This window comes from Podarcis cretensis, assembly GCF_951804945.1.
Source record: "Podarcis cretensis genome assembly, chromosome: 15".
Lineage (NCBI taxonomy): Eukaryota > Metazoa > Chordata > Lepidosauria > Squamata > Lacertidae > Podarcis > Podarcis cretensis.
Window position 1 is genome coordinate 24,533,407 of NC_137185.1, and position 20,774 is coordinate 24,554,180.

The window sequence follows — 20,774 nt, forward strand, 5'->3', positions numbered from 1 at the left end:
TTTAAGCGATCATTTTCTTTCCGATCAGTAAGTAGACCAAAGATAATTTACATTACAGTGGTACCTCCAGTTACAAACTTAATGCGTTCCAGAAGTCTGTTCTTACACCAAAAACATTCTTAAACTGAGTCGTGCTCTCCCCAATGAGGCTTCCCACCATCAGTGCCCTTCCACCAGTTGACTTCTATTCGTCTTCTGGGGCAAAGTGCGCTAGCTGGAACACCTGCTTCTGGTTTTCCGGAGTGTGTTGTGAATCGTTCGTTAACAGGATTGTTTTTAGACCGAGGTACCACTGTACTATGATGCCGGCCACATATCCCAAAGACAAAGGCCACCAAAGGCAAACAAGCAATCAAGAGGTTGGAGTGACTCCCCCATGAAGAAAGCTTGCAACATTTAGAACTTCTTAGTTTAGAGAAGAGGCAAGAGGTGACATGGCAGACATATATAAAATTATGTATGGCATGGATAAAGTAAGTGTTTATCTCTCCCTTATTTTGCTAGGACCCATGGACATCCGATTAAGCTGAATGTTGGAAGGTTCAAGACAGATAAAAGAAAGGACTACTTCTCACAGCTCATAGTAAACCTGTGGAACTCAGGAGGCAGTGATGGCCACCAACGTGGATGACTTCAAAAAAGGATTAGGTAAATTCAAGGAGAAGAGGGCTACCAATAGCTCTTAGCTATGATGGCTAAACTCCGCCTCCGTGGTCAGAGGCAGTAATGCTTCTGAATGCCAGTTGCTGGAAGCCACAAGAAGGTAGAATGCTCTTGTGTTTAGACCCTTTTTTTGTGGGTTTTCCATAGGCATCTGGTCAGCCACTGTAAGAACAAGATGCTGGACTTCATGGGCCACTGGCCTGATCCAGCAGGCTCTTCTTGTGTTCTTATGAGTCCAGAGCTGAATATGTCACAGTGTTGTAGGGAGTGGTCTAAACCACTGAGCTTCTTGGGCCTGCTGATCAGAAGGTTGGCAGTTCGAATCCCCGTGATGGTGGTGAGCTCCCGTTGCTCTGTCCCAGCTTCTGCCAACCTAGCAGTTTGAAAGCACATCAGTGCAAATAGATAAATAGGTACCGCTGCAGCGGGAAGGTAAACGGCGTTTCTTTGCACTCTGGCTTCCGTCACAGTGTTTTGTTGCACCAGAAGCAGTTTAATCATGCTGGCCACAGGACCTGGAAAGCTGGATGAACGCCGGCTCCCTCAACCTGAAAGTGAGTGCCGCACCCCACAGTCGCCTTTGACTGGACTTAACTGGGTCCTTTACCTTTACCTTATCTCAGTGTATCTTGGGGGTTGTGCATGCTCCCCCCTGCTTTTTTTGTGTGTGTGCTTGATTTACCCATGAAGAATTACTTCCACAATCTCATGTATCCATGTTGAGGAAACTGAGGGGCAATGACCAGGCAGAGGAGTTGCCACCACTGTGGCCTTGTGTGCAGGGAAAAGCTTAGCACAGCTAACAATGTCCCTGGGCCACACAAAGCCTCGCTTTATGCATTCCAAGGCCTTCTGAACACAACACCCTCCTCACGTTGCCTGGAACCTGCTAACTGCTTCCAGTGTTGGAAGACTCTCGCTTGATGTCAGTTCTCTTCACACACAAGAGTCTTGCACCTGGGCTGGAAAAGGACATGCACAATGCTACTGAAAAGCAGGTGTTGAAGCTCTTTGTTTAGGCAATGTTACAAGAGTGGGTGAGAAGAGCAATAGCTTCTCCCCTGTTGGCAGAATCCCACTGGTGGCCCTGGTGGGGAGCCACAGCTGGAATCACAGCTAATGAATGAGCAAACAAGTGTTCTGCATTGCCTTTCCAAAGAGATCACAAATGCCCAACTGAGCCTGCCCCTAAGATCTATTTCACTCCACAGTGCACCTTCTTTTTCAAATTCCACCCCCAGCACTGTGATTCAGCCGGTAATTAGTCTGTTCTGTGTCGCTTGTTCCTCCCCTGCCCACACAATTACAGTTTGCTTTTCGGACATCCTGTGGACTGAATCCTTCCAAAGGATGCCTGATATTCCTCCCAACAGAAGAGGATTTAGGGGAGTGTGACCGGCTTGGTTGCACTGGGTGCAGACCCTTAGGGGTGCCACAAGGGGCATGGGCATAGCTGGGGGAAGGAGGGTGGTTGCCCCCCATAATTCAAGTAAATAAATAAAAATACTTAACTACAAGTAGAAATTGTAGAAAGATTTTGACAGATTTTTCTGAGCACTTGGGGTCAAAAGAAAGAATTATTGAAAAGAACTGCTGTTGAGACATTTCATTCTGAATCTGCTAGACAGAGCCAGGCAGAGAATGATGACAGGTGGGTGTCTTGCGCTGTCCCGCCCCCCAACATAAATCCTGGCTACACCCATGCCAAAGGGTGCCACAATTCTGGTGTAGAATGGAAGGCAAGAGGCGGGTGAGAGAGAGAATTTTGGTGTTGAACATGGTGCTGCTGAAATTTGAGACCCCACGGTCTGCCACTGCTTCCAAACTTGCTGATGTTCTTGATCTGAATGTGCTCTAATTGCTTGCTATCTTTCCAGGCCCAGAGATGGTCCCTGCTGCTAGTCTGGCTCTTCTCCAGTTCTGGAAATTGAAAAGCAAAACAAACAAAAGGAAATAAATGATTGTTAAGCTTTTGTTAATTTCCACCCCTTGTTTTCTCGTCAATACTTCCAGCTAGCCTGGCTCAGTCTTTTCATGCTCAAAAGAGCACACATTTTTTTGCTTTGCAGGATGATTGTTACCAAAAGACAGGAGATCTTTCAGCTGAGTAGGAGACCACCTGCTGTGCCCACAAAAGGTCCCAAGTTCACGCCCCAGCATCTACCATTAGATGAATCAAAGGGCAGCTGATATGAAATACCTCTGCCCCTGAACATGTACAGAGTGTCTTTGACCTTACCCTGAATACCTACCCCAACACAGAGGAGCCATCCATTAGCACTTGATCTGCATGCAGAAAGTCCCTGGGTCTCCAGTTAAAAATATCAGGTGAAGAATCATTCTCTGTCTGAGCTGCTGCCGATCAGAGTAGGCATCACTGAACATAATGGCAAATTGTGTTCCTTCTGTCCATGTAAGAGCCGGAGGTTTCTAGCACACACTCCTGTCCATCCTCCATTCAGTCATGGGAAAGGCATGTTGTCTGAACACACAATATAAAGAGCTATTATGAAAAACAAGGCACTTAAATAGTACACTTTATTTGCAGGGTATACATTTTCCAGCCAGGCAAAGAATGAGAAAGACGCAGAGTAGAGCTGGTGGCCTAGGGAGAGGTTATTTGATCCAGGGGCCATAGAAATACCTGGAGGACCACATTCACCCCCTGGTCCTGATATACCCTACCCCTGATTTAAAGGGAATTTTGACTGTGCAATGAAATATCACCTTGTTCTGCATTTACACTGTTCCTGTTTGCTCCAGTAATTATCCTTTTAACTTGCTTTTCCTTAGTTTTATAGATCTGCCCCAGTTTATTTATATCCCTCCATCCATAATGATTCTGGTCCCATTACTCACGGCAAAACACCAGGAAATGTTCCGTTTCCCAATTTACGGTCGCAATTATGATATCTGACGGAAACAAATGCAGCTGCCTTCCATTTGAAGCCATATTTTGATCACAATAATTAAGAGAAAGAGAGAGCAACTTCGTGGCATGGCATGTGTTAGATGAATTAATGTAATGTTATGGCTGTATTAAAGGAGGGGGGGGTAGAGAGAGCATATACAAAAAAATAATAATGTCTGAGATCAACAATGGGAACAAAGAAATGCATCATTTTAACCCCTTTGGGCCTCTTCTGAAATCTGCTGTTTTCATGCAAAGCCGCTATGCTGTTATAGTAACAGTTAAACTGCCCTATTGAGTCTAATATCTGTTCCACCCTCTTTCCATTTATGCTTCTCCCCCCCCCCCCCCCCCGAGTCTCTTTCCACAAAATTGCTAGTTATGGAAATGTTTGTGTGCAAACAAGAATGAAGGGTTTCTGTGTGTTTTGTCACTTCATATTTCAGCCTGCCTGTCTGAATGAGCAGGGACAGCTGAAACCCAGATGATGATATTATAATCATCCTTCCAATTGCATCTTCTAAACCTGATAACAAATTGTGTCTTCTCTCTCTCTCTCTCTCTCTCTCTCTCTCTCTCTCTCTCTCTCTCTCTCTCTGTCTCTCTGTCTCTCCCCCTTCCCTCTTTATCTCTGCAAGGAAGAGTGTGCGCAGGGCGGTTTTGTATTAATGATGACAAAGGCGGCTTTGTGGGAGCTGGCACTTCAAGGAACAATCGCGAGGAACAATCACGGACCTTTCATGAATGGTGGGGATCATTCAATTAGTTTTAATTTGTTGGTGGAACGACAGAAGGCTAAGAATTTTGACTTGCTTGTCTTTGCTGCAAAGCAACGACAGGCAAAAGCCTGTGCTCTGGGCTTTGTTGTGCTCGCCACCGTGAAGTTCCTCGCTGGTTTATGAGCTGCTTTTTCTCAATACCCCATGAAGCAATGTCTCAAGAATCCTCCATCTTTCCACAAAGGGACTGGCTAATTCAGTTCATTCATTCAGAGTTAACTTAATGCTAAACTGTCAGTCCCAGGAACTGGAAGTCTTGGATTGATCAAAAGTGTCACGCCGAGGGGAATAGCAACTCAGGCATTTCTCTTACTCACAACTTTACTAGATTTTGGGGCCCACTGTGGAATTCAGATTTTTATTCATAGGTAATTGTGTTCCAAGACTGTGGGAAGCTTACCAGAATCTACATTTTTTCCCCCTTGGTACTTTTATTCAGCAAATACTCTCTTGTCGTTTTTAAAAAATGATATTCTTGTGATCTCATGTGGAACAACTAGCTAAAAACTTCCTAAACCACAGAGGTATGTGGGCAAAATTCCCATGCATGGAAATGCTGAGGAACTGTAACTGAACTGAGACATTGCTAATATCAGAAGGTGTTAGGGGAGGAGTAGGAACTCTGGTGGGGGACATAACATTGTGCTCCTTCTGGGGTACTTTGTCCACTTTTGTACTCAGCTCTCACCTGTGGCTCCTAGAAGCTGTCAGCATGTGACAGCAGCCACACCCTGGGAATGGCTTTGACTGGCCGGCTAAACCAAGTGAGGGTAACTGATGGGTCTCAAACCTTCAGTGAATTAGGAGCTTCCCCTGCATGCAAAGACAGGCTGTGGCAGACAAGACTAACAGTGGGTTCAACAGTCAAGGTGGAGGTTTCTGCACATCCTGGGTAGAGGGAAGTGAGGGGCAAATGGGGCTCGTCAACCTGGGAAGATAGCCCATCTAGGAGAAAGAAGGAAAACTCTGATCCTAAACTTCCATTGTCTTCTGGAGAAAAAGGCTACTGAGTAAACCTACACAAATCCAGAGTGGAGTTACAAAGACAGTTGGGGGGAATCTTGTATGCATCCTCCTGACAATTCCTGCAGCCAAGCTGGTGCCAAACGTATTGTTCTGCTTTCCTTTGGACCACATGAGCAAGGCTGAGAGAGGGGTCTTGTCATCTGGGCAATCCAGGACCTCCATACACAATGCCCAGGCTTGCACCCCAGGGAGATCACGTGGTGCTGCTATTGCAGAGGTTTAACTCCACCCTTGGAAGTGTACTCCACTGTCTCTTGAGATGGATGGATGCCAACAACACAGGATAAAAGGTAAAGGTAAAGGGACCCCTGACCATTAGGTCCAGTCATGGCTGACTCTGGGGTTGTGGCGCTCATCTCGCTTTATTGGCCGAGGGAGCCGGCATACAGCTTCCGGGTCATGTGGCCAGCATGACTGAGCCACTCCTGGCGAACCAGAGCAGTGCACGGAAACGCCGTTTACCTTCCTGCAGGAAGGTTTACCTATTTATCTACTTGCACTTTGACGTGCTTTCAGACTGCTAGGTTGGCAGGAGCAGGGACCGAGCAACGGGACCTCACCCCATTGTGGGGATTCGAACCGCTGACCTTCTGATCGGCAAGTCCTAGGCTCTGTGGTTTAACCCACAGCGCCACCTGCGTCCCATAACAACACAGGATAGGCAATGCTAATCTTTTTCAACCCATGTCCACATTTGGAATTTTGTGTGAAAGACATGGGTGCCCCCCTCTGTCCTCTGTGATAAGCCTCCCCTCCCCAGAGAACCTGAAAAAAGAGAAAGTGGATGCACAGCCACTCACTTTGCATCTACAAGTGATCTCTCAATCTCTCTCTCTCTCTAGTGTGTGTGGACCAGCTCCAGTAGAATTAATCTGAGTATTGAAAAGTGCATAGATATGAAAGACAAAGTGGGAAAGAGTGTCCTCTGCACACTTTTGAAGGGAGAAAAAGAAATAGCAGTGAAGGACCTCCTTCAATTCAAGCACTTCTTCCCAGGCATCTTGCATATCCCTAGATGATGGAGTACACGCTTTATGCAACTTCAGGACGCCATCCTAATGGTAAACATACATTTTCATTGGAAGAACATGCTACATGGATCTGTTCTCAGACCCAGTTCACCAAATATCCATATTTGTTCTGTAAACCAGGGATGGAGAATGTTTGGCCCTCCAGATTTTGTTGGCCTCCCATATCCCATCACCTCCAGCCAGAACTGCCAAAGATCAGGGATGCTATAGTCCATCAATGAATGGTCAGGGGTCATAGATACCCAATCCCTAGTGTAAACACTCTTGCTCACCCTGTCTCTCTCCCCATCTCTCTCTCTGTCACACACAAACATTGTCCACCAATAGCATCAAATCCAGCTCAGACCTCTTCACTCATATAGTTTTGATTCCAAGACCAATTCCCTCCCCCTCCTTTTTTCTTTTTTACTATCCCACCTCATCTGTAGGAAATTTAAGTGTCATGAGCTCAAAGATGGAACTACTTGACTTGATGGATAGAAACGACTTGACTGAAATGAGCAGCGGGCATATTTTCAAGGGAAGCAAAGACTCTATTGATTCAAATGGGAATATTTTAGTCACCAGAGGCAGAAAGAGAGTGCTATGGAAACCCAGACAAATCAAACCGAGAGTTTTCAGATGCTGCCACTGTTTGCTTTATAGGCAAAAAGAAAAGTTCTGCCGCCCTGGGTGCCTTAATAGTTATCTCATCCATCCTCCCACTGTGTCAATAGAGTCCTGAGATGCTTTCTCAGTGTTTACTGCCCAGATTGCTCTGGCTGCCACTGCATCTATCATGACTCCCACATTCTTCACTTAGTCCCTGTGCTCTAGCTTCATTTCTTCATTATAAATATTATAAGTGGGAGGATGGGAAAAGGTGCAGGGAGAGTTTGAGCCACTTCTGTCTGCATGTCATCCTGTCCCCATCAGTCTAGCCTCCCAATTTATATGACTGGAATCCCTCTGTGATCCTCTATCTTCTGCAAGTTGTTGTTGTTTAGTCATTTAGTCGTGTCCAACTCTTCATGACCCCATGGACCAGAGCACGCCAGGCACTCTTGTCTTCCGCTGCCTCCCGCAGTTTGGTCAAACTCATGCTGGTAGCTTCGAGAACACTATCCAACCATGTTGTCCTCTGTTGTCCCCTTCTCTTTGTGCCCTCCATCTTTCCCAACATCAGGGTCTTTTCCAGGGAGTCTTCTCTTCTCATGAGGTGGCCAAAGTATTGGAGCCTCAGCTTCAGGATGTGTCCTTCCAGTGAGCACTCAGGGCTGATTTCCTTAAGAATGGATAGGTTTGATCTTCTTGCAGTCCATGGGACTCTCAAGAGTCTCCTTCAGCACCATAATTCAAAAGCATCAATTCTTCAGTGATCAGCCTTCTTTATGGTCCAGCTCTCACTTCCATACATCACTACTGGGAAAACCATAGCTTTAACTATACGGATCTTTGTTGGCAAGGTGACGTCTCTGCTTTTTAAGATGCTGTCTAGCTTTGTCATTGCTTTCCTCCCAAGAAGCAGGCGTCTTTTAATTTCGTGACTGCTGTCACCATCTGCAGTGATCATAGAGCCCAAGAAAGTAAAATCTCTCACTGCCTCCATTTCTTCCCCTTCTATTTGCCAGGAGGTGATGGGACCAGTGGCCATGATCTTCATTTTTTTCATGTTGAGCTTCAGACCATATTTTGCACTCTCCTCTTTCACCCTCATTAAAAGGTTTTTTAATTCTTCCTCACTTTCTGCCATCAAGGTTGTGTCATCTGCATATCTGAGGCTGTTGACGTTTCTTCCAGCAATCTTAATTCCAGCTAGGGATTCATCCAGCCCAGCCTTTCGCATGATGAATTCTGCATATAAGTTAAATAAGCAGGGAGACAATATACAGCCTTGTTGTACTCCTTTCCCAATTTTGAACCAATCAGTTGATCCATATCCAGTTCTAACTGTAGCTTCTTGTCCCACATAGAGATTTTTCTGGAGACAGATGAGGTGATCAGGCATGAGGTGATCTTTAAGAACTTGCCATAGTTTGCTGTGGTCAACACAGTCAAAGGCTTTTGCATAGTCAATGAAGCAGAAGTAGATGTCTTTCTGGAAGTCTCTAGCTTTCTCCATTATCCAGCGCATGTTTGCAATTTGGTCTCTGGTTCATCTTCTGCATAGCCATTTCTAATATGTCAATTTATTTCTATCAATTCAAACCCAACTATCTTCCATCTGTCTAGTATTTCTGCAGTGAACATGCTCATCTCTTGCTTGGGGGGATGTGTCTGTACCTTTCCCTGTTCTGCCCACACCCTTGTTTATCCAGTTTTGGCCCCTGGTTCAGATTTGGAATGGTGAGGCCCTCTCTGCTACTTTGGTGAGTCAACTCTTGATGTATTGGATTTCCTGGGCCACGAGTACCAGCTCTGGCTGGTAACAGTCACTTAATTAAATCCTCCAGATCTAGTTGCAAAGGAGGGGAGTAAAATGTCTTTGCCTGGTTTGTATTGGTTTGCTGGGATTTGTGTCTTCTTTCTACCAGGATAACAGCGGGTTATGAAGAGCTGTGTATCAGCACCAGTCAGAATTCTCTGATTAAAAAACAAAAGCTGTGGTAGGAGCTGTCTATCAGCACCATATTTTGACCAGTCATGGTTTCCACTTCCACCCATCCTTAAGGAGAAAGAGAGAACAAAAGTGACTAGATCTGACACAAGTACACAATGTTCCCATTACATATCTAGCACAGATAGAAAGATAGACCAGCAATAAATCCAAGTCAGTAAAAAGAACAACCAATTAAATCTTATCAAAATGAGCAACAGCGACTTCAGATAAACTCACAGGCCACAGGCCTGTCTAAATAATAATAAAAAAGCACTTTTTACTTGCTGACAGATATGGCAGGAATGAGGAACTGGATCTGACCAGTAGACCAGATCCTGACCTCCAACAAGCCTTGTAAACCATTTTGACAAGTGGGCAGTCTGACGTTGCCGTGGCATCAGTTGAGACATTTTTCTTTGCTTGTGTTTCAAACTGCACGGGCACATGCACAGGTGTTTTCAAGTGTTGGCGATAAGCTGATTGGTGGCACCTTTAAATAGCTCACTTCCTTTTCTCAGGTGGTTTGAAATAAAACTATACAGGCAAAGGAACAGGGTTTGTTGATGATGTGTTTGTATTCATTCATTCATTCATTCATTCATTCATTTCCTGCCTTTCCCCAAGAACCAGGACTGGAGGTGGCTCACAAAAATTAAAGCTTGTCTAGACCTAGTTAGGCTCATAGGCTGAAAGTTCCCCACCCCTGAGATAGAGAGATAAGAAGAGCTTCCTTGGATAATTGCTCCAGTTGTTTCAATACTTTGTCCAGGCTACTGAGAAGCACATAGGATAATTGTTGGGTGGAGAGAAGTCCCTTTCTCAAACATCTCAAATTTCTCTCAGGTTTGCATGGGAGTTGAAAATTCTTCAGGTAACCTACCCCAAAATTGTTTAAGGCTTCATAAGCCAAAACTAGCACTTTGAATTGTGACCCAAAATTAACCAGTAGCCAATGAACATTGGCTAAAACATTGTCTCATCCATATATATTTAATTTCTTACTAATTCACCCATTGGAACTCCATTACATTATATATCATAGAGGCACTATCTTTGTGGTCTCTTGAGAGACTGTTGAAGACTTTCCTCTTCCAACCAAAATATATGTGGATATATTTATCCCAGTCTTTATCTTCATTGGCCTAGGAATTGTCTTTCTAAATGCTTTCATTGTTGATGTTTCCATTGTGAAATTGCTTGGGGATGTTTTATGGAAAGTGATTCGTGAACGAAATAAAGAAATGCTGAAAGTTCTGAGCCAGCTGGAGTTTCAGAATCGTCTTCAAAAGCAAACCCATGTAGAGTAATCCAGTGCATAGTCTTATGTATGTCCATGTTTGTTTTTGCAGGGATATCTGCAGCAACCCTTTAGCATGACACTTCCAGAGGCCCCTTGCATTTCCTAATGACTATCGAAGTTGAGTGTGCTTTGATGTCATCTGTGAGCACATTAAATCTGCACAACTTACCATCCTTAGAATCTTGACTTTTATTTTATTTATAAAAAATGGTTTCCAACCCTAAATACTTGCAGGGAGGAATTTTAATCCACACAGATAATGCCAGATGATTCAATTAACAACTTTACTGAATGGTAGGGTCGCCATATGTCCTCTTTTTTCAGGACACGTCCTCATTTTCATGGGTATATAAAAATGAAAGTCGTCATAGTGATCCATAGTTAAAACTAGAAGTCGGCAAATGTGTCCCTTTTTTTGCTCTTCAAAATATGGCAACCCCACTGAATGGTCTCACTTATTTGCTTTCTGTATTTTCCCCTTCCCCTCCCCAACACCTTTATTCTGAGGTCCAGTGCCAAGGGCCTTCTGGTGGTTCCCTCACTGCGAGAAGCCAAGTTACAGGGAACTAGGCAGAGGGCCTTCTCAGCTGTGGCACCTGCCCTGTGAAACACCCTCTCATCAGATGTCAAGGAAATAAACAACTACCTGACTTTTAGAAGACATCTGAAGGCAGCCTTGTTTAAGGAAGTTTTTAATGACTGATGTTTTAATGTATTTTTAATCTTCTGATAGAAGCTGCTCAGAGTGGCTGGGGAAACCCAGCCATATGGGCGGGGTAGAAATTTATTATTATTATTATTATTATTATTATTATTATTATTATTATTATTATCAGCTGTTCTACTCACTTTGCTAGAGCTTTAATTTATTCTCTTTTTAAAAAATAAATGAAGAGGTTCACTGTACCCCCCCCCCCAAATGTAAGTCTGAAAGGAAAGCAGCTGAATATTTTGCCTGCATGAAGAATGGAGGGTCTTAAAGACAACTTTGTGAGCCATCTGAAATCACTCATAGTTACTAACCACTCTTCAGCAGACTTCAGCTCTTAAAACCCCTGATAGGGTCCTTCCAATATAGATAGAATAATACCAAGGATGGGTGTTGTTGTTTCTTCTTCTTCTTCTTCTTCTTCTTCTTCTTCTTCTTCTTCTTCTAAATCTGCACTGGCAATTTCCCCCCCCTTGCATGAGCAAAATAAAAACAGTGACTACACCCCCCCCCCAATATAATAAAGTCCTCCATACAATGGAAAATTACCACAATGTTTGAATATCACATCAGATTAGGTGAGGAAGAGCAAGCTGACATTAAAATAAATTAGCCAATCATATCCTCCCCCCCCCACAATTTTCCTTCCCATTTCTTCTAGCGTCTGCATTTTGATAACTCATCTGAACACAGATTTTCCAACACAGGGAGGGGTAATTTTCTATGCAGTTCATGTTCTGACAGCAAGGCAAAGGGTTTTTTTTGTCTTTTTCTTTTTAAACCACTCACACATACCTCCAGCAAAAGAAGCCGAGGAGGAGACAATCTAGTTTGAAAGAGAATGAGAGATAAAGATGATTGACTCCTCTGATGGCTTCTCCATCATGATGACACCTCATTTGAGCTGGTCAATGCAAACTGATTGTTAATCTCCGTCATGTGAGGTCAACCTGGTTTAAGAGGACCACACTGCAGATGCTCTGCTCTGCCCATCATTGCTCCAAATCAGCAACCATAATCTCTCCCAGATCAGAACTTGTTTCCCATTATCTACTTGGTGTTGGCCGATGATATATGAAGCAATTTCAGCCCCGACAGTTGTGTTGGGTGCGTGCTCACAGGCTAGCCTGTGAAATCTATATACTTCCGTTTTTCCTCCTCCCCCCCCCCCCTTTTAGCTAGGAGCAATATTTTTTAAGCTAAAAGGAGTTTTCAAAGAGGAGATGCCATAACTCATCTTTATAGTCCTGCACAATCCGTTCATTTAGACACTGAATTTCCTCTCCATTATGCCACCATCTGAATGCATTAATCTGCTCATTGAGTAGTGGCTGCTTGATGGGGTTGTTGGAAGGAGCAAAGCGAAGGTTGGGGATTATTTGTTTCCATGTTGTCATTCAGCAAGCCTCTAAAAGTATTTAACCCTGCCCATAAACCCGGAGAGCCTGAAGAATGCAACCACATTTGGTGTGCAGTGGCAAGAGGGAGGCAGACCCAATTTAAAGATGGAGTACCTGGTCTCTACTCCAAAATCCATGCAGTAATCTGCCGGAGTTGGAGCCAGAGGTAGGACTTGGACAGGAGCCTATTGCAAACCAAGCAGAAGGTACTGCTCCATTGATGAGCACAGGCAGATGGTCAAGTCCATAGCATTTATGCACTAAGCTTCATTGTGCCTCTACATCACAGGGGATGACTGTCAGGGTGGAGTTATAGGCAGCTGTCAGAATGCAACCAGGAGCCAAGAATTGTGCAGAACCTTTTCCATCCTAAGGACCACATCCTATTCCAGAAGCAAAAAAATGGGTGGAGCAATTGATATAAATTTTACCTTTGCATGGTAAGCTAGTTTCTATACCTTCACATACCCCTCTCTATTCTTCCTCCAGGAAAGCAGAAGACATTATTAGGATGCAGTTCAGCCACACAAAACACATGGAGTGCAAAGCAAAGTTGGTAAGAGCTGTGGCCTTAGGACAGTTCCAAGGGCCAGATAAAGAGACCCGCAGGGCCACATGTTGCCCCTGGGCCTAAGGTGTTTTTATCCCTACCCCACTTCTACTCTAGTGGAGATCAAGACAACCGATGATTCCAAGGAGCAGACCAGAACACAACAGAGCCAAGAAGCTTTGCTGCTGCCCAGTCAGACTCTCAGGCTAAACAGGAAGCCTCTTCTTGTCTAGAAGGACTCAAAGGACAGCCAAGATCACTGGCACCAAGTCCTAGGGGCCCTGGGGACCCGGGGACCCACAATTTGTGGGGGGGGGGGTGCCCAACCTTCTCCCCCTGCTCTGGCTACCCAAAAGTTGCCAAGGTTTCTACACATATATGTGCATCTTTCCACCCAGGTGAGTAAGAGACATCAACATAGTTCCAATGACACATTCCAGTCAGGAAAAAGCACTTGAGGAGGGTGTGGAGCAAGGCAGATCAGGATTATAGGCTGGAAAGAATGAGATTCTTTCATGAGGAATTCCAGGGGTCAAACTTAGGGACATGGACATGGCTCAGTAATAGAGCACATGCTTTGCAAGGTCCCAGTTGAATCCCTGGCATCTCCAGGTAGAAAGAAACCCCACAGGAAATCCTGGAGAAAGGCAGCCAGTCAGTATTGTCAATACTAAATTTGATGGGACAATGATCTGACTCAGTGTAAAATAGCTTCCTATGGGTTAAACCACAGAGCCTAGGGCTTGCCGATCAGAAGGTCGGCGGTTTGAATCCCCGCAACAGGGTGAGCTCCCGTTGCTCAGTCCCTGCTCCTGCCAACCTAGCAGTTCGAAAGCACATAGCTATCCAGCAAAGACACGACTTGAATGATACCCACCCAACCTCAGATTTCCATCACCTAATTGAAAACTGGCATTTGCAGAGAGGGAACACAATATAGACAGGGCAAAATAGAAGGAAACTACTTTGCTCTATAGTTTCATAGTGCTCTGTCCTCATCCCTTGCATTTGTTATCATGTAAAGGTTAGGGACGCGGGTGGTGCTGTGGGTTAAACCACAGAGCCTAGGACTTGCCAATCAGAAGGTCGGCGGTTCAAATCCCCACAACGGGGTGAGCTCCTGTTTCTTGGTCCCTGCTCCTGCCAACCTAGCAGTTCGAAAGCACGTCAAAGTGCAAGTAGATAAATAGGTACTGCTCCAGCGGGAAGGTGAACGGTGTTTCTGTGTGCTGCTCTGGTTCACCAGAAGCAGCTTAGTCATGCTGGCCACATGACCTGTACGCTGTACGCTGGCTCCCTCAGCCAGTAAAGCGAGATGAGCACTGCAACCCCAGAGTTGGTCACGACTGGACCTAATGGTCAGGGGTCCCTTTACCTTTACCTATGGCTTTAAGTCTTTAGGAAAAAGCTATAGTTCAGTGCTGGAGCATCTTCTATGCCTGCAGAAGTTCCCAAGCTCAATCTCCAATGGCATCTCAGAGCTAGGAAAGACCCCTACTTGAAATCCTGGAGAGCGGCTGCTAGTCAGTGTGGACAATACTGGGCTAGATGGACCAAAGGACTGATTCAGTATAAGGCAACTGCCTACATTACTAGGTTGTGTGTGCAAAGCATACGATTTATCACTGAGCCACGGCCCTTCTTCAACCATTTGGGATGGTGCTGTGTTTTCTCTTTTAATGCATGCTGCATTTGACAGTGTGCTTTCCCTCCTCTGACTCTTTTCACAGCAACCAAAGCAAAACAAATACATTTGCATCCTTCTGGTGGTTGTCCTGATTGCTCACAGGAGAAATAATGAAACATATAATTTTTTTTTTCTAAAGAGAGAAAGAGAGAGAGAGATTTGTTCCCATCCAAAGGGTCTTAAAAATTAAACAAAGCTATGGCAGGCTTCCTCGCCCCCAAACAGCGTTTTTGTCTTTGGTGTTGATTTTCCACTGTAGCTCTTTCTCTTGTAAATACGACGGCACTGCCTTAGTGCTGTGTAAATGTCACGTTGAATAGCAAATTTATACAAAAAATTTGGAAATAGATAGCAGGAAGTAAAACAGGATTACAAGCCTGTAATACAATGAGAAGAGATTAAACATTCAGGGAAGAGATCAAAGTAAATTTAGGGAGCAAATGAAACGTTTTCGGATGGGAAGTTTGCTTTTAAAAGGGGGAAGTGTATGTCAAGATCAGGTGTGGTATTTGCAGGACAAGACATCAAACACAGGGGAGAAGGCAGGGAAATGAACAGCCTGGCATGATATCTGGTATTTATTCAACAAAATAGCCATCTAATGTCAGGCTTCTGGACAATGATCAGGAAAGGGTTATTTACCTCCTGTATCATCTGGGCTGAGAGTCAGGCATTCTTCCCCAACTTTATGTCCTCTAGATGCCTTGGACTGCGACTCCTGTCATCCCTCACAATTGGCCATACTGTCTGGGGCTGATGGGCAGTGCTGGATTAAACCCTGTGGAGCAAGAGTCCTGTCTAAGATCCCACTGATGGTTGTAGTAACATGATGCTCACCTGAAATATAAGGTGAGCAATGCACTTAGTGCCACCACACACCCCAAGTTCTTCTCCAACCCAGATTTTTAATCTGGGAGGGAGAAGACTCTGCTCCACCTACTCACCACCTTGCCTGGAACTAACCTGTGGCTCTCCAGATGTAGTCAGACTCCAGCCAGCTTAGTCTGGGGTGATGGAGTAGTAGTGACGGAGTGATGGAGTATTAATCAAAAACATCCAGAGGGAACAAGGTTGGGGAAAGCTGTTTTGGGAAACAGTCCCAAAAACAATAGGAGAGGAATGTTGATCAGGTTCATGTGGGCAAGATGAAAACACCCAAGTTGAAGAACAAGGGAGAAATGCATCTATTGGATATTTTTGAAAGTGATTTGTCTGTCTACCTGCTGTCTATAAGTTTGGCTGCCTGTTGACACATCATCACCAAATTCAAAGCAAGGGTTCCCAAAGTTGGGGTGGGGCTTTAAAAATTAATGTTGGGCCACCAAGTGCCATTTGAATCAAGATGGCAGACCAAATATGAATTTGGTACGAGTTTGCCCATTTTTTGGATAGGTTCGGCCACCTCTCAAGATATTGTTGCCAAACTCAGCGCATGGATTTCCGAGATGGGGGAAAGCAGTTTTTATCAGTATGCAGATGCTGGGTGCCTTTTTGATTCAAGATAGTGGACCAAAATGTGACTTTGGCATGAATTCCTCTGATTTTGGACATGATGAGTCCAAACTCACTATCCATTTAAAAACCACAAATTAGGACGTTTCTAAAAATTCACACACACACAGACACAGACAGACAGTTTGACCAAAGTCCTTGGAGGATTTTATTTTTTTTATCAAGCACAGCTCCAGACTGAAATAATTATTATTCTAATTACACAGAAAAGGGCTCGGAGGATAATGCCATGGGTCTGTGCTTTCCTCAGTCTGATGCTTCCTCTGACTGCCACATCCAGCCTCATGATCTAAGATGATGGATGGGGTCCCCACAGCAGCAATGGGATGAAGCCCAGAAACAAAGCCCCTTTGCCGATGTTCTTAATTAGATTCGGCGTCCTTACGGCCACCCCGATTCCACTGACATGTCTCCCCAGCTGAATTAGAATCCACAGCAGATAAAACAAGCAAGCCAAGATCAATTTTAATTTGTTCAAAGCGCGGTGCATTTTGTCTCACCTGACACAGGTTCTTCGGGAAGCCATCCTTTAATGTCATGAGGAACCTGAGGGCCAATTTGCAGGATCAATACCTGAGAGACCATTAACGTGTCAGGTTACCACATCATAGAGGTCTGTGTGACATCACTGGCTGCTCTGGTAATAGAAGGGTCGACTGATCCTTAGACCCACAAGAGTTTCATCGTATGGTAAACATTCCCCCCTATGCTCAGAACATTCACGGTTGGCAACCCATTTTAACAGGGATGATATTTGCAAGGTTTGGCACCATCAGCCACACACCCCAGAGAAGATAAAGAAAATGAAATAGAAGATTCCAGGCCAAAGGTCTCTGTAATAAAACAAAAAAGTTTTCCAATGGTGGCAAAAGACTAAGGATGGAGCTAAATCAGGGTGGGAAACACTTTTCAGCCTGGAGGACCCATTCTCTCATGGGAAACAGATGCCGGTGGTGTGTGAAGGGGCATGGAAAAAGTGTGTAGAACAAAGCATGCAACTCTTTACTCTGTACAATATGCTGCATTTCACCTGCACAAAGTTAGAGGTTCCAATACAAACCCCTCATAAGAACGATCCATCTTGAATCACACCATTGGTCCACCTTGAACAGTCCTATCAATACCTGCATAATAGCTCAGTCGTCAGAGCATGAGACTCTTAACCTCTGGGCTGTGGGTTTGAGCCCCGCATTGGGCAAAGGATTCCTGCATTGCAGGGGTTGGACTAGATGACCCGTGGGGTCCCTTCCAAATCTACAATTCTGTGATTCTTTACTGCCAGGCAGCAGCAGCAGCACTCCAGTGTTTCAGCCAGAGGCCCCTCCCGGCCCAACCTGGAGATGCCAAGGATGGAACCAGGGATCTTTGGCATGCAAAGTGTATGCTCTATGACTGGGCTATTGTCCTTCATCTAAAAAAGGGGGGTAAGGTTCTAGTCCTCATGCTGCTGGGTAAAGGGCTGAATTGAATAGGAACATAGGAAGCTGCCTTATGCTGACCCTACAAAACAGCTGTTTGTATAGGCTGGGGAGAGCGATTTTGATGGGGAGGAATTTGTACAGGGAGAGACATCCCCATGCAATCATCTCCCCATGTTAATCAGGTTCCCCATAAAGCAGTGTGAAGGTACTCAGGGGAAAGTCACCCCCAACCATCTTTGTACCCATCTCAACTCTCCAAACAACTGTTTGGTGAGTTTGGAAGAGTGCAATGTCTCCCTGCTGGGGTAGAAGAGCATCTGTCCTCCTCTGCCCCAGCTGGAGAAATGTTTGAAAATGAAGATCCCACTAGCTGCTGCTGACATAGTAGAATTACCATAGAATAGTAGGGTTGGAAGGGACCACAATGGTCATTTGGTCCAACCCCCTGAAATGCAGGAATCTTTTTGCCCAACATGGGGCTCAAACATACAATTCTGAGATGAAGAACCTCTTGTTCTACCAACTGAACTATCATCTTGGCTTTCAAAGTGCTCCCCCCTCCATGCTGGGCTGGGGAGGGTCCTGCCCATCTTTGCCGCATGGAGGAGAGACTTGTATTTATATATGCACACATCCAGGCCATGCCCCTGGCATGAGACCAAGGAGTACTTATCCACTCTTCCTCCCTCCCTCAGGGGCAAAAAAGTTTGTTATTAGATCATTATACAGTGGTACCTCTGGTTGCGAATGGGATCTGTTCTGGAGCCCCGTTCACAACCTGAAAGGAATGCAACCCGTGTCTGCATGTCTGTGCATGCGCGGGTCACGATTCACCGCTTCTGCACATGCGTGTGACGTCATTATGTGCGTCTGCACACGCGCGAGCTGTGAAACCTGGAAGTAACCTTTCCTGGTACTTCCAGGTCGCCGTGGGACACAACCTGAAAAGACGTAACCTGAACCGAATGTAACAAGAGGTATGACTGTATTGTAAAGTTGGAAGGGGGTCATCTACTCCAAACCCCTGAAATGCAGGAATCCTTTACCCAACATGGGACTTGAACCCACAACCCTGAGATTAAGTCTCATGCTCTACCAACTGAGCGATGCCAGGGCCCTGCGCCTTGTCTACCTGTGCCTTGAAATGTAGAAATGCCCAGTCCAGTTAGTGGCTCATTCCTTGTGGACTTTGGGGTGAGTGGGGAATATAGCCATGCTGCATTATATTACAGCATGTCTTACAAGGAACGGCTGAAAGAGCTGTGTGTGTTTATCCTGGAGAAGAGAAGATTAAGGGGAGGTATGTTAGCAGTCTTCCAATACCTGAAGGGCTGTCACAGCAGACTTGTTCTCTGCTCCTCCAGAGAGCAGAGGTAGAACTGATTGGTGGAAATTGCAAGAAGCCTATTTCAGCAAAACACGAGGAGAAACATCCTGGTAGGGATTATGGGGAAGAAATTTGATTCAGTTTGTATTTAATGCTGAATCTATCAAAATCACACTCCTAAATAACATGAGAACCAAAGCACAGACAGCCTATGAAATTCACACTTTCCTGAATTTTGCGATGCAATTATCTAACCAGCCAATGTTGTGTGTGTGCGTGCGTGCGTGCGTGCAAAAAATGCATCTATTAGTAAAACAACCTACAAAAATTAAGCATAGAATCATAGGATTGTAGAGTTGGACTGGATCCCAAGGGTCATCGAGACCAACACCATGCAGTGCAGAAATCACAGCTAAAGGACCCATGACAGATGGCCACCCAACCTCCATTTAAAAACCTGCAACAAAGGAGAGTCCACACCTTTTGAGGTAGTTTGCTCACCTGTCAAACAGCTCCTACCACAACAAAGGTCTTCCTAATGTTTAGTGGGAATCTCCTTTCTTGTAATTTGAATGTATTGGTTTGGGTCCTACCCTCTGGAGCAACAGAAAACAAACTTCCATGTGACAGACCTTCAGGTATTTGAAGATAGTTATCATATTACCTCTTCTCTTCTCCAGGCTAAACATAACCAACTCCCTCGGCCATTCCTCATAAGGCTTGGTTTTCATATCCTTAAATATCTTGGTTGCCCTCCTCTGCACAGATTCCAGTTCACTAATATCCTTTCTCAACTGTGGTGCCAAGAACTGGACACAGGACTTCCCAGGCGGGGTCTGTTCAAGGCAGATCAAAGTGGTGCTCTTACTTCCTTTGATCTTGACACTATACTTCTATGCACAGCATTGGGGCAAATGGCTTGCAAAAATATGTACATTGGTGAAAAGTGCATACAAAACTGTGTTTGGAGAAATTCACACTAAAATGATGAAGAATTCCCATGAAGATTTCTTTTCCTTGGAAAAAAAGAGCTCAAATTGTTGGAGAAATGTGGAAAGCTGAATTTAAGATTGGAAAAATGAGAACTGAAAATGATAGGTCCATCCCCTCTTTGAATTACAAGAGTCATTTAATGGCAAGAGCCTCAGGAGCTGGTGGCATCTCCTTCAGGTAGGATATTTAGGCACAGACGGGATAGTCACCTATGGGGAGTGCTGTAATGATGAGATTCCTGCATTAAGCAAGCAGCTGATGTGGACAACCTTCAAAGTCACTTTTAACTTTTAACTTCCATAATTTTATACCAGTCTACTGAGAATGCCTCAAAATTTGGGAGAAACCAGGCCACCAGAGAAGAAGGCAGCCCAGCTGCTGGGAGATGGTTTCACTTTAATGCCTGACATGCTCAGCTTTGGATGTTCTATTCAAAAAGCAGAGAATTTGTTAAGCAGATGAAGAGAATCAGCAGTGGGGAGATACAATAGCAGAGGAGGATTAGGCCTGGAGTAAGTGTCTGCGCTTGGAAGAATTAATCAGGAGGCTGTGATGGATTTTACATGGTGAAAGGGATTTGCTGAATGAACGCCTTAAGTGAAATGAAATTAGTCCCACTCCTGCTGTCACAGAAGGAGAGGACTGGAGTCCCCACTGGAAAAAGCAACATTGTCACCTGTCAGAGCCCTGATCCTTAGGCAGAGATGCAAAAACTCAAAATGTGGCCCTCCAGACCTCCCTTTCTGGCCCTCAGGGTTCTGTCTAGCTAATGTTCTTTCTCCTCAGCCCACAGCTTTCTGGGCCCTCTTCTTCACTGGAATATGCCTGTGAAGTGTGATTATGCTTCTTGGCTTGCATGGATGGAGAGATGTCCATCTGGGAGGAAG

The 20,774-nt window shown here is 44.9% G+C and overlaps 1 long non-coding RNA gene across 2 annotated transcripts; it reads right to left on the minus strand.

The window, feature by feature from the left end:
- Positions 1-2,326: 2,326 nt before the first annotated feature.
- LOC307203799 lies at positions 2,327-16,729 on the minus strand. 2 transcript variants are annotated; one of them, XR_013833363.1, is made up of 4 exons: positions 16,647-16,695; positions 15,277-15,412; positions 2,916-3,145; positions 2,327-2,583 (listed from the first exon to the last, which is right to left on the minus strand). It is a non-coding gene; the product is annotated as an uncharacterized lncRNA (long non-coding RNA). The 2 variants fall into 2 exon arrangements; XR_013833362.1 differs by lacking the exon at positions 15,277-15,412 and having other exon boundaries at positions 16,647-16,729.
- Between the last annotated feature and the right edge of the window lie 4,045 nt (positions 16,730-20,774).